We start from the raw sequence: 14,733 nt of genomic DNA on the forward strand, positions 1-14,733 counted from the left end.
GGACTTCTGTCATGAAAATCCTATTTAGAGTTCCACTTGCCCTACCATTAAACCCAATATTTGCCACAGGAGGGAAGATCACAGCGAACAGGTCACATACATTAGTTACCTCAGTTTATATAATAACAACAAAAATTAACAATCATAACAAATAAATCCGTATTTCAAAAGTTTTATGCACGCAGTGAGCAGCGACAGTGACTTCGTGCTTTGAAAGAGAATGGAAGTGTTTTGAAAGAGAAATCGCCTGGTAGGTCGCGTGTGTTGAATTGAACGTTGATGGAATCTGCAGTTCATGTCTACGAATCTATGAAAAGTCATTTTCACGACGCAGCCTTCAGTCATCATCTTTTTGCGACATATAAATAACCGTGTTTTCTCGGAGAAGATTCAGGACTTGCTGGCCACAATCAATCAATCAATCAATCAATCAATCAATCAATCAATCAATCAATCAATCAATCAATCAATCAATCAATCAATCAATCAATCAATCAATCAATCAATCAATCAATCAATCAATCAATCAATCAATCAATCAATCAATCAATCAATCAATCAATCAATCAATCAATCAATCAATCAATCAATCAATCAATCAATCAATCAATCAATCAATCAATCAATCAATCAATCAATCAATCAATCAATCAATCAATCAATCAATCAACACTGATCTGTATTTAGGGCAGTCGCCCAGGTGGCAGATTCCCTATCCGTTGATTTCCTAGCCTTTTCTTAAATGATTGGAAGAATTAGGAAATTTATCGAACATGTCCTTGGTAAATTATTCCAGTCCTTAATTCCCCTACCTATAAACGAATATTTTTTTCGGAATTTGTTCTTTTGAATTCAAACTTAATCTTTATATTTAGAACTTCCCTACTTTTAAAGTCACCACTCAAACTTCTTCGCCTACTAATTTCATTCCAAACCATCTCTCTACTGACAGCTCGGGACATACCATTTAATCGAGCAGCTCGTCCCCTTTCTCCCAAGTCTGCGCATCCCAACCTTTCTAACATTTTCGTTACGCTACTCTATTGTTGGAAATCACTCACAACAAATCGAGCTGCTTTTCTTTGGGTTTTATCCAGTTCTTGAATCAAGTAATCCTGGTAAGAGTGCCATACACTGGAACCATACTCTATTTCGGGTGTTAACAGACACTTATATGCGCTCTCCTTTACATCCATACTACAACCCCTAAATACCTTCATAACCATGTGCAGAAGATCTGTACACTTTATTTACAACCCTATTTATGTGATTACCCCAATGAGGATCTTTTCTTATATTAACACCTAGTTACCTATAGCGCTACCCACAAGAAACTTTCACCCTATCAACGCAGTAATTGAAACTGAGAGAACTTTTACTGTTAGGGAAACTCACAACCTCAGTGTCAGATGCTCACGCCGGGCTGAGTGGCTCAGACGGTTGAGGCGCTGGCCTTCTGACCCCAACTAGAGAGGTTCAATCCTGACTCAATCCGGTGGTATTTGAAGGTGCTCAGAGACATCAGCCTCGTGTCGGTAGATTTACTGGCAAGTAAAACAACTCCTGCGGGACTAAATTCCGGCACCTCGGCGTCTCCGAAAACTGTGAACGTACTGTAATTAGTGGAATGTACAGCTAATATTCTTCTTCTTATTCTTATTATTATTATTAGTAGTAGTAGTATAGCTGCCGCTGTGGATCAGTGGTAGAGTGTCGGCCTTTGGATCAGAAGACAGCGGGTTCAAACACGGCAGAGGTAGTCGGACTTTTGAAGGGGGAAAAAAAGTCCATTCGACACTCCATGTCGTACGATGGCGGTGTTTACCGGACAAAATTAATCAAATCTCAGCCACAGACGCCCAAGAGAGTTTCGGTTTACTCGTTCTGCCATCTAGTAGGCCCAGCGTAAAACGGAACGTCAAAATAGACGAGCAGACAGCCAGATGGCGTCAAATTGAAATGCCTGCAAACAGTACCTAGTGTCATACTATTATTATTATTATTATTATTATTATTATTATTATTATTATTATTATTATTATTATTATTATTAGTATTAGTATTATTATTATTATACCGGGCGAGTTGGCCGTGCGCGTAGAGGCGCGCGGCTGTGAGCTTGCACCCGGGAGACAGTAGGTTCGAATCCCACTCTCGGCAGCCATGAAGATGGTTTTCCGTGGTTTCCCATTTTCACACCAGGCAAATGCTGGGGCTGTACCTTAATTAAGGCCACGGGCGCTTCCTTCCAACTCCTAGGCCTTTCCTATCCCATCGTCGCTATAAGACCTATCTGCGTCGGTGCGACGTAAAGCTCCTAGAAAAATTATTATTATTATTATTATTTTATTATTATTATTATTATTATTATTGCTGTTGTTGTTGTTGTTGTTGTAAAATGCACACAAATTGTAAATGAACAAAACAATCACAACAAATAACATGTCTTCAAATTTCATAATATAAAAATTAATCGCCATGCCTTAAAAATGAAATATTCCGGCTGCTTGGATGAGTGGTCAGCGTATTGTCTAGTTTCAGAGAGCCCCAGGTACGATTCCTTGCCAGGCCGGGGATATTGACCGTGTCAGATTTATCCCCCTATCTTCGTGGCTGGTTTGTCGTAACACTCATCTTTGTTTACAAACAACCACCACAGAATGGCGTTAAACCGAATGCGTCCCTCTAAATTAGGTTGTCGTCAGGAAGACATCCGACCATAAAACTGGGCTAAATCGATGAAACAAAGTGTAGATCCAAGGAAAATTTGAAAATACTATGAGGTGAGCTAGAAAAAGTTACAAATAATCATGAAGTGTAATTTGAATAAATAAACATTTATTCACGATGTAATATTTTTAGGATGATGCCGTGGAATTCAAGTAAATAAACTCACTCAACGCGCCTTTCTTCTTCAAGAGAATACGGAGAACGGAAACACGATGCATGGTTGCTAAGGTAAAGCAACAAAAAAATTAAAATGGTGCCCTAACAGGGATGACATTTTAGCCCCATGCTATGGACAACCAATGACAGCAGTTAAGTATCACTTTCTGATAATAGGTAGCCATGAACCACTGAGGTTGTAGCCTGTGACGTGGTTGAAATTTTCTCAGTGTTTACGTATTTCAACCGTCTCCATGATGATTCTGGGGCGATATTATTTTACGAGGTGTACGGACAAGAACATCCACTCCTTGAAACATGGCATCATAACCGGATGTTAAAGCATGATCAGCAACAGCTGATTTTTCATGTTGGTTAAGTCTAATACATCTATTATGTTCCTTAAAAAAACCATCGCACAACAGCCCTGGGAGGGCCTTGGCCTACCAAGCGGCCGCTGCTCATCCCTAAGGCCTGCAGATTACGAGGTGTCGTGTGGTTAGCACGACGAATCCTCTCTCTCGTTATTCTTTGCTCTCGAGATCGGGATTATGTTCCTTACCGCGAGTATATATCGTCGTCGAAGTCTGCCCAATTTAAACCTTGCCACAAGTACAGAGAAACTCCATTGTTGCAATTTAGGCAAACTGTCCTTAGCTGGTCCCAGGAATTGCCTGGTCTTATTTGAAGTTCCAAATACAGTTAGTATATTGTATCTATGTAAGATTTTAGCAATGCGATCCGTCGTGTTACGTATGTAAGCACTTCCTCTAACATCATTTTTCTCAACATTGAAGCATCGTGGTTCTATTCTCTGACTTCTCCTGAGACGCTCGTTCACTGAATTTGGAGAAGTGTGCAAATTAATTTGGACAAGTTCATATTTTACGCGGAATCAATTGGTTGCTAGATACGGCTCAGACTAGCTTCGTCTGGCTTGGCCTATTGCTGGAGAAATTCTTGATTATTTTTAAACAATAAAAGGCAATAATGTGCCATGAGTCTTTGTGTGTTGCCATGAGTCTTTGTGTGTGGTGCAGACGTCTGCATATGGTGAAGGATCATTTAAAACAATATGCCCCCATGTCGCACGTTAACCTTCCAGTACACGCGTCAACCGCAGAATTGTTCTTTTGGTTTCAGTCCAGTGAATAGTTACCTCACCAGTTTCGCCTACCAACTTATCTTAGTTCGGGCCTCTCCCTTCCGAACTATTACATTTAATTTTCAGTTCGCTGTCTGCCGGCTCTGGGGATATCTTAGTTGCTGTGCGGTGCTTTACACCACATGCGTGTAGTAGTGTGCTCCGTTGTGACGATCACCTGGGTTGTGCGCTTTAAATTTTCAGTGACTTTTGCACTCTTATGTTACATATGGTTGTACCCTTAAATGTATCCCGAAGAAGAGAAAAGGATTAACAACTTGCTCGATAGTGCTGAAAAGGAATATAATACAGAATGACGCATTACTGAGAGACCAATGTGCTGCTAGAAAGAGACTTTACTACTATTACTAGAATATTTTCATTCCTCCCCTGAAGGGGAGGCAGGCCTCTTAGACGGTGATGTGGTCTCACAGGCCGGGAGATTTGTTACGGTGAAGGAGATGTTCGAAGAAAGTGAGGAGGTTGGCGTCCGTGGCCTATACTAGCAACTGTCCCGGCATTCGCCTTAGCGCAGGAGAATGGAAAATCACGGAAAACCATTCTCAGGACAGCCGACGGTTGTGGGCAGCTGTAAGGTCCAGCCCTGTCCCGTCTCCCGAAATCAGTGGCGTAGAGCCACGGTAGAGCCATGGCCACCTCTCCTCTGCTCGGTTGACCGGTCAGAGTAAAGAGCTGCTGGTCAACGGACCAGCCGTGGCCACTTATGGGCCGAGACCCACTCTGCATCTACCGACCAAGATACATTTTCACGAAGACATCGAATATGAGAGTGAAATGTTATATTCAGAAGAGGAGGAAGATAATGCCAACAATGACACAGAAGAGAGTGAATACGACACGGACACAGAAGTTTCGGATGATACTGAAGAAGAAGAAGAAGAAGAAGAAGAAGAAGAAGAAGAAGAAGAAGAAGAAGAAGAAGAAGAAGAAGAAGATGGAACTGATGATAACAGTGTCAGATTCGAACTCCCTCCTCGCCCACCTCAGTATACTGGAAGAGACTTGCAATCTAAATCGAAAGTACACTGCAGCGCTTATCGGGGCCGAGTGTGGAGACACAATATCGTAACACACATCCCTGGCCCGAAAAATATGGCTCGAAATGTTGCATCTCCTGTAGAAGCATGGAAATTATTTTTTCCTGCCATTATGCTGGATAGTATGCTAGTTAATCATAGGTTAACTGTGATAGGAACTCTAAATTTGAACTAGACATTCCTCCCCTCTTTATACAAGCCAAAGACAGGCAACCCGAAAGCAGTTTTTTTGGTTTTGGGAACGTTGCAACTCCGCTATCATATGTGCCCAGGACGAACAATGTAGTTTTGGTTTTGTCAGCTATGAACAACAAGTGATGAGATTGACGAAGAATCTGATGATGCTCGAAAAGCAGAAATGCTCACTTTTGATAATCTCACATAGGAAGGAGTGGACGTGCATATTCTGTTTCACGCGTAAGTCGCCGATTGTCTCTTGTCCTGTTCTGAACACTTCTAAATGTTGGAGAGTTTAACAGCTTCATCATTCTGCGAGCAAAGTGTGTTATGAGTAGACGTACATTTATGAAAAGCTTTTCACCTGAACTGTGCATGAATATTTACAGCATCGCCTCACTCTAGAGCAGGGCCTCTCAAACGCCCAAAATCTCACGCGTGCAAGTAGCGGCGCAGAGTTCTTGTGCACAGTGCATCGGTCCCACTCAGTTCGAATCGGACCAACGCTTCGTCTCGGGGCTACTCGGCTAAGCTCGGCTCAACTCGGCTCAACTTAGCTCGGATTTGGAGAGCTAAGGAGCAAGTGAAGAAAAGGGAGACAGGGGGAGCGAGCGAGACAGGAGTGGGGAAAGAGAGATACAGCGCTATTGCTTCAAATCGAGGAGTGCGGTCTGAACTCTGGTCAACCAAGCGAAGTCGTCTTTTGCACCGTGCACAGTGCATGCACCCTGAGAGGCCCTGCTCTAGACTGTATCCCCCGGGAAATAAATCAGAGGCTTCTGGACTTACTTCGACCTCAGATGGGTCAGAAGCGACCTGAAAAAAGCCCCAATACCCTGGACGAAGTAACTTTTGTGACAGGACTAAAAAATGGAAAACGAAGGCTACTGGTGCAACATATTCACACCTTATCTGCCGGGAATATACTGCCTTCACTTGTAAAAACTGCAGTTTAGGAAGAGAAGAAAGTGATGACGATGACTTTAATTAGTATGGACCAAGAAGCTGTTACTGCTATGAAACAGACTTGAAGTGATTATAAAGTGTATAAACAGAGAGTATTTTTTACAATATTCTGGATACTTGCATTTTGTAGCTGAATAAACTGAATGGACCACGACATATCTTCCTAACCTTTACTGTACATATCTAATTTTAGTTTCTAGTTGTCTGAGTTTTATGTAATTACACCGTCTTTCTTAAAGCTTTCTTTAGTAAAAAAGAATATATATGGCTTGAACTAAAGATGTGGTAACTTTTGTGATGGTAAATTTAAATACAAGTCTACGCACATTAATTCCAATAAATAAGTGTCAAAACAACAAAATAAAACATTAATATGATTAATAGAACTTCTACCATAATAATACTGAAAAACGTACATTTCTGTCCTTTCCACCGCGTGCGTATACTGACGTTACACTACCTCACGCGTGTTCTGGAGGGTTAAACGTATTGGAGACGTTCAGGGAAGGAAACTAAATTATTGTTTAATTCGCTTGGTAATACTCCAGACAAGTACTGTGAAGTATTGTGAAAAAGCGGCGTGGTAAAATGGACTATTTGACAACAGAATGCTTGTCAATGAACGTAAATGTGAGGTTCCTTGATGACGAACTGAAAACAAATGTTATAGATTGGTAGAGGCGATGTAAAAACGTTTTCTGGAGGTCATTACATGTAAAGGAGATCACATTCATTATAAATATCATTAAGTTAAGAGTGTTTGAAATATTAAGTCCTCTGTCTTATCCCAGTTACTTTCCACTCTACTCTGTACACTTTCATTTCACGGCACAAGCCCCCTGAATATTGCATCATGAATAGTTAGACGCGCCGTGAAGGAGTCAATGATAAATAAAACTTTTCATTCAACGTTGTTGAAGTTCATTATCTTGAGAACAATTTTTTTGGCATGAAGAAAGTGATGAAGGTGAAGCAACACGTAAATTATCTTTGCCAAACATTCGATTCCATTGTTTTAATAGAAAGAAAGGCTAACATGTTATATTTCTATTTGTATTTCACGGGTCCATCGAAGACAACTCACGGACCCCCAAGTGATCTATTGATCCTATTCAGAACTCTGCTCTAGAATATTAAAAACATTCTTCAAAAACATGCCATACTTTTTATTGATTATCCTCCAAGGGGGATCACGGCTGAAATTTCGAACTTCAACAATTTACCACTTATCAAGCCCGAATTTCAAACACAAACACATATTATTAAGTAGAGATCGGAATTTATGCAGTAACACGTTAGACTGCTAAGTTACTGAAGGGAGTAACAAGTAGAGCCTAATCTGTATTACAGTTATGGCATAAGGTTTGCTTAAATATTAGGGTTTCGGCTCAACAGATCCCCTAGAATTTATGTTACTCTTATTGCATTAGGGAAGTGCAGCCTTGCTAACACCTCCTAATGACCAAATTAGTTTGCATTCTACCATATTACTGAATGGAGGAGCGGAAAGGAATTGGCCACCCTACCGCACGTAAACTCCGGCTCAGGAACACCTCTGCGGAGGTTCGGACCTGCCTTCGGGCAGAATAACCCTTACCTTACCTACCCTATTACTGCAAACAAATTCGGCGTTTATTAATAAGATTTAGCCCCACACAAAATTTGGAATTGATTATTTAATTACTTGCAAAGTTATTGACAAATGTTTTTAAATGTTTCATGGAAAATGCCCTTTGGGGCACAGTTTTCACATTTTTGGGGCTATGATTTGGCGGACATCTCAAAACTACTCATATATTGAAGAAAAACTCCGGGTTTTGCAGTCAGATATGAACTACTGCATTTCTTTTTCAATTGTTCATTATTTATTCAACAGGAAGAATATAGTTTCGTGCTATTTCGGGAGTGAAACTATGAAGGGAATATTAAACTGCTAATAAAATGCAGAGCTACTTTTAATTTCTGGCATTATTAAACATTCTCAGAAAATTTCAGGTGAATCTGATAAGAACTCTGAGGCAAGGAACATTTTATGAAGGGCAAAGAGCAAGAAGACTTTTAAGGTATATACAAGCAATTACTTTAAAACTGTCCTGGACTGTAAATTACTCCCTCTTACGCTCAGCGTAGGCATATTCCAGCTGCATTATAGAATGGTAGTCCGAAAGAATTTTGAAGGTAATTTTGTATGCCCGAGTGGGAGAAAAGCCCCCTGTGGATGGGGGCGGTAGAATAATCTCTGCCTGTCGTAAGAGGCGACTGAAAGGAGCCCCGTGTCTCTCAACTTGGGAGGGTGGTTTGGCGATCAAGGGGCCCAAATCTGAGTCCTGGCATTGCTCCCACTTACTGGTGCCCCGCTCCTTACTTTCATACATCCTATCCGATCTCCCTTGGTCAACTCTTGTTATTTTTCGACTTAGACGGTATTAGATATCGAGGTGGTGGTGGTGATTATTGATTTAAGAGGTAGTACAACTAGGCAACCGTTCTCGATTAACACTAATCAGAGGGAAAACATGGAGAGGATTCGACATTTAGAAAAATGAAGGCATCGGCCAAAGAAAGACAAGCTCCACGAAGGGCGTGAAAATGAAAGACTCACTAGGCGTCGAGTGCTGTAATACCGTCAGGGTCAGAAAAGAACACTACTGTAGTTTAGCAAGGCAGGTCAAATGGGATAGATCAAAGTGGGGAGCCTGGCACAAATAAGTGGAAGCAATGCCAGAACTCAGGTAGTCGCCAACCCACACTCCAAATTTCAGTCTTTTAGTCGCCTCTAACTACAGGCAAGCGATACCGTGGGTGTTATTCTACCGCCCCTACCCACAGTTGGAATAGGCATCGAGGCCTAGGGAGTCTTTCCTTTCACCCTCTTCGCGGCCCTAGTCTTCCCCTGACCGATGCCTTCATTTTTCAAAGTATGGGACCCCTTCCAAATTTTTTCTCTGATTAGGGTTATATGGAGGATGGTTGCCAGGTTGTACTACTCATTACACAATAATCACCCCCACCGCCACCATCACGACAGCGGGAGAAAGGGGGTGGGCTTGCTCTATTTCCACCCAACCCCTAATATTTAACACGGCATTTAGAGGTTTAAAAATAGCGTGAGGGAAAAACTGATAAAAGGATTACAAAGTGGAAAAATGGAGAAATTTTTAGGTTAAAAAGGAAATCGATTTTTTGGTCAAAATTGCGAAATTTCACCCACTATTCCCCCTGAACACATTCTTTTTATTCGATTCACTATTAATCAAAACGTACTTATGTTAAAGAAAATAACTAGAGCCTGTTGTATAATACCACAAAATTGTCATTCAAATATCTTCGGCACATTTTTTTATTAAAATCACAAGCAAAATGAATGTTACAGAAAATGAACATGAAGAATATGGCAGAGTCGGAGATAGCAAGTGTCAAAAATGCCTTGTAAAGTAGCTCAGATAGTTAAACATAATTATAAAGATGAAAGTATGCTGTACACAGAAAATAAATTGAACAATGCAATTTTTGACTCATACATCCTTTTAGGAAATAAACATATGTGTGTTTTTTGGGCTCGTGAAATGTTGAAGGCAATATTTTTTTGACCCTGGCAGTTAGCTCATGCAACAAACGTGGAGTAAACATGAATAATAATGTCGTGCTATGTTAGACTTAGCTCCTGTTCTGTTCTGCTCTGTTTTGTTCTGTTTGAACTGCTAATTATAATAAAGTTTTATGTTTGTTGTGCCGCGCTTTATGGCCCCCCGTTGCACGTTATTCCTGCAACATATCACTTACATATGCATTACTGCAATAATGGAGGAGGTAATTAAAACCTCTTTGCCTTCCATTGTACTCTAAGGCTACGCGTGGCGCGCACCAACATCCAGTAACTTATTGTAACAGTTACTCCGCACGCTAAGCAGGAGACAGTCATATACTATTCGTGTGTAGCTGGCATATCCTCGTTTTAATTTCTCAATTAGGGCACATACGGATTACCCCCATTTCAATTTTGTGTATACTTCTCAATTTTCAATTACAACATGCCAGTCCAGGTACATCCACACTTTACTGATCTTAAGTAGACCCATTCTTCATAATTTGGAGTTTCTTCAATATATATTTTTATTTCATCTCTCTCCATCCTTTTAGCATGTTCAAAGCATCTCAGCTATCTTTCTATTTTGTCAACTACTGTTTCTTTACTACATAGATTCATCTTTCCTACGTCACTTGAGACATAACAATCAATCAATCAATCAATCAATCAATCAATCAATCAATCAATCAATCAATCAATCAATCAATCAATCAATCAATCAATCAATCAATCAATCAATCAATCAATCAATCAATCAATCAATCAATCAATCAATCAATCAATCAATCAATCAATCAATCAATCAATCAATCAATCAATCAATCAATCACTAATGATCTGCATTTAGGGCAGTCGTCCAGGTGGCAGATACCCTATCTGTTGTCTTCCTAGACTTTCTTTAACGATTTGAAAGAAATTGTAAATTCATTGAACATCTCCCTTGGTAAGATATTCCAATCCCTAACTCCCCCTCCTATAAATGAATGTTTGCCGCAATTTGCCCTCTTGAATTCTAACTTTATCTTCATACTAGCAAATGTACCCGTGCTTCGCTACGGTATTCTGCATTGTATAAAAATATTGAAGTAAATACTGTACATGCAGTAAATAAGATTGTTTTAAAATAGCATATCTCTTAGCGTTATCCGAGAAACAGCATGGTGAGGTCCCCATACGTTGTTTCCAATGTAAAGTGCTTGTTAAGGATTTGTGATGATAACGACAGGCTCACTTGCCTACTACCATTCACAATCGAGTTAGGAAGTTTACATTATAACTGCAGGGCACATTGCCTACTGCGCGGTCACAATCGATTTGGGGAGTTTCCGTTACAATGGCAGCCCCGTTTCCTACTTCCAGACATATTACAAATTGAGAAGTTTTTATTATAATGGCAGGAAACTTCCCTACAACCAGTCAAAATTGAGTTGTGCAGTTATCGTTATAATGACAGGCCCCTTTTCCAACTGCCAGCCAGCTTACTACCAGTCACACCAAGTTGGTGAGTTTCTATCAAAACAGCAGGCCAGTATGCCTAATGCCAGTCACATTTTAGATGGGTACAACTGTTTATAACTGCGGGAACGCTTGCCTACAGCCGAACACAATCGGGTAAGGGGAGTTTTGAACAAAACTGCAATCTCCCTTGCCTTCTGCAAGTCAAATCGAGAAGTGAATTATTCATTACAATGGTAGGCCTGCCTTATTAATGCTACCACAATTAATTAAAGTCTATCAGGTTCCACCTTTTCAATACTAATACAATGTTGTTGGATGATATTTACAACATTATTCCTTACGTTTAACAGTTACAGATTCTTTGACGTTTAAAAAAAAATAAAAAACTGTAATAAATAATGTTGTAAATATCATCCAACAACATTGTATTAGTATTGAAAAGGTGGAACCTGATAGACTTTAATTAATTGTGATCTCAGTTCAATACGGACAAATAAGATGAAGTTCCTTACGTTTAATTATTAATGCTAGTTACACAGGAATTGGAGAAGGACCCCATTCCTACTGCCAGTCAAAGTCGGTGGGGGGAGTACTGATTACAATAGCAGACACACCCTTTCTCGATCGCTACAAATTCGACATCATTGAATATATATAGTTCGACATACGAAAGTATGTGCTTATTTACAATATTGCAGACCTTCATTTACAGATAAACTGCTGCTAAACGGTACATCATATCGAGAAAGACGCCGGATTTAGCGGCCTAAATTGCTGGTCTTATGATATCTCATCTATTCATGGGTCAGATTGAGTTAGAAACGTGGAATAGGGTAAAATTTGTGTAAGATTATCTCAGACTGCATTGCTTTTCGGATAGTTAATAGTGACAGCTACATACATAGCATTTGGCTCATATATGGCTACTGGGTGTACCAATTTTCGTGTAGAGTTTGATGATTCTATTTTTCCTATAAGTGATGGAAGGTATGAATTATGTATGTGAAAAGTCCAAATTTACTTAACATCGAGAAATAGAGAAAAACCAAACGTAAAAGGGATAGAAATACGACAAAATGTCGTAAGACCAAGGTTGTAGATCACTCCAAATTGAACGGGGATTGTGCCATCCATTATGTGATAATACTTCCCGAAGGTCTGCACCATCATTAAAATTGCCTCCATATTTCGATATTCTTCGGGATAAATGGGAAAAATTTAAAGATCTTGGAAGTTTTCCGTCCGTTACAGGCTAAAACGTATAATTTTGCCAAATTTCAATATCCTTCTTCGACTGGCAGATTATGCTGCAATCTGGGTTTTCGGTGGGGGTTGCAAAAATTACGAGTTTCAAGAAACTAAACCAAAAAATATGCAGATGGACATTATTACCCCTTAAGCATGTAGCTAAACGAAAATTTCGCCAAAATTGACAATGTACAGGCACACAGTCATTAAGATTTTATTTACATAGATAGATAAGGAACCTGCTCCACGTACAACACCTTTTGGGCTATATCCGCTGGACTTAACCTGAAAAACGGACCGTTTATGATATCTCCCTTATTAATCCTCCTGTCGAAGAAATGCACATGAAAAAACTTTTAGAGATGGAATATCATCACGTTTGGTCGATTTACAGTCAGGTTGGTCTTGTACTGTATATATTGTGTAAGAGTGAAATCACCATTTTGGTTCCCTATAAACCGCCAGTCCATTCCGGAAACATGAAATGTTATTGACAATTAACACCTACCGTTGGACAGGTGGATGTTAATGTAAAGTTTGACTCAAATATCTTCAGTAGTTTTCAAGTTGTAAAAAATACGGCAGGTAAATTTACATTAAGTTTGGTTGTGTATATTTTGTGGGAATGCAAAATCACGGTTTCGGTTTCGTATAATCCCCCAGTCAATTCAGAGATTTAGAAAGGGAACGATAAACTGCGTTCATAAGAACTTACGGAGAAGCAGTTAACACAGATGGACGTTTGACGTTTAGGCCAGGGGTAAGTGGAACCATCTTGTCAGAAACGCTGATTTTACATGAACGAGATAAGATGTAGATGAAGCTTTTACGACCTACACTTCCCTCAAAAACCAACTGATTAACTCCTGGATGTCTTAAAATATGTACGTACAATTTGTCTCTCCTCATGGTCAAATTTCACCATATCGTTGTCTTCCATTGAGTATTTCTTCATTCGTAATTCGGTCTACCCATCTCACCTTCACTATTCTTCCGTAACACCACATTTAAATTTCGATAATGTATAGGCATCAAATTAGTATTTGTATTTTGAATGTATTTATTTAACTGAACATAACAGGCTTTCGCCAAGTCACAATGTTCCAATATGCAATTCATAATGAACACTTACAGACTATTTATAGCTAAGCACTAACTACTTACTACTTAACTACCTCTAAATCTACTTTGTAGCATCTTGCACATGGGCGGATCGCCAGGTCAACATGCAACACACCACCTCTACTTATAACTAAACTAACTACTTTACTACATTAAATATATACTAACTGTATCCTAAATCTGTCTGTCCGCGACATCATCCCTGGTGAGGAACTCCTACCACCCTTCCCTGGGATGTCACGACCAGACATGTCTCATGAGACTGGGAAACCGATACCTCATAGACCCCTTAAGGGGCCCATAGACGTGCAATATTATTGCGCAAAATGGATTGTACAATATATTGTTAGCTGCCTATAGACGTACAATATTATTGCACAAAAATCGAGTTTGTGCAATAAATAGAATCGTGTGGAGATAATATTGATAGTTGTGCAATATATTGTGCAAAGCGGTCATAGACGTACAATATGCGTTGCAATATATAGTCAGTCCATGCCGATATTTTATTTGGTGATTATATTGAGTGACACTGGTCTTTGCTGCGTTTTGATCGCCGTAGGCGTAAGTGCCACAAAGAAGCAGAAACGGAAATGAAGCACAAGGGCCAAACAGTGGTTTCTAGACAGAGAAAAGTACACTCATGAAAATTTACGCAATGAACTGAAAAAATGGGAACCAAATTATTTTCGAAACTTTCTGCGCATGAATGGTGAATTGTATGATGAACTCCTCGCTTTGCTCTTAACGTCCCACAGAGCCGGAAGGCCATGGTACACTTCGATAAACTCCAAAATAAACTTTTTCTCCTCCTTTTTGCCTGCCATCACGATACCTTCTCCAACGCTTGTTGATACCAACTGGCGGTAGGACGGGATATTGCACAATGTTGCCAACATACAGCACAGTATTTTGCGATTTGAGCAATATACTGTATTTCAATCTTTCTTGATTTCGTACAATATATTGCACGACCCTTCAATATTAAATACACACTATCAATTTTATTGCACAAACCCCGGTATTGGGCAATAATATTGCAAGTCTATGAGCCCCTTTAAGCTGTCAATGTTATTTCCTCACCA

This window comes from Anabrus simplex, chromosome 6 (genome assembly GCF_040414725.1).
Source record: "Anabrus simplex isolate iqAnaSimp1 chromosome 6, ASM4041472v1, whole genome shotgun sequence".
Lineage (NCBI taxonomy): Eukaryota > Metazoa > Arthropoda > Insecta > Orthoptera > Tettigoniidae > Anabrus > Anabrus simplex.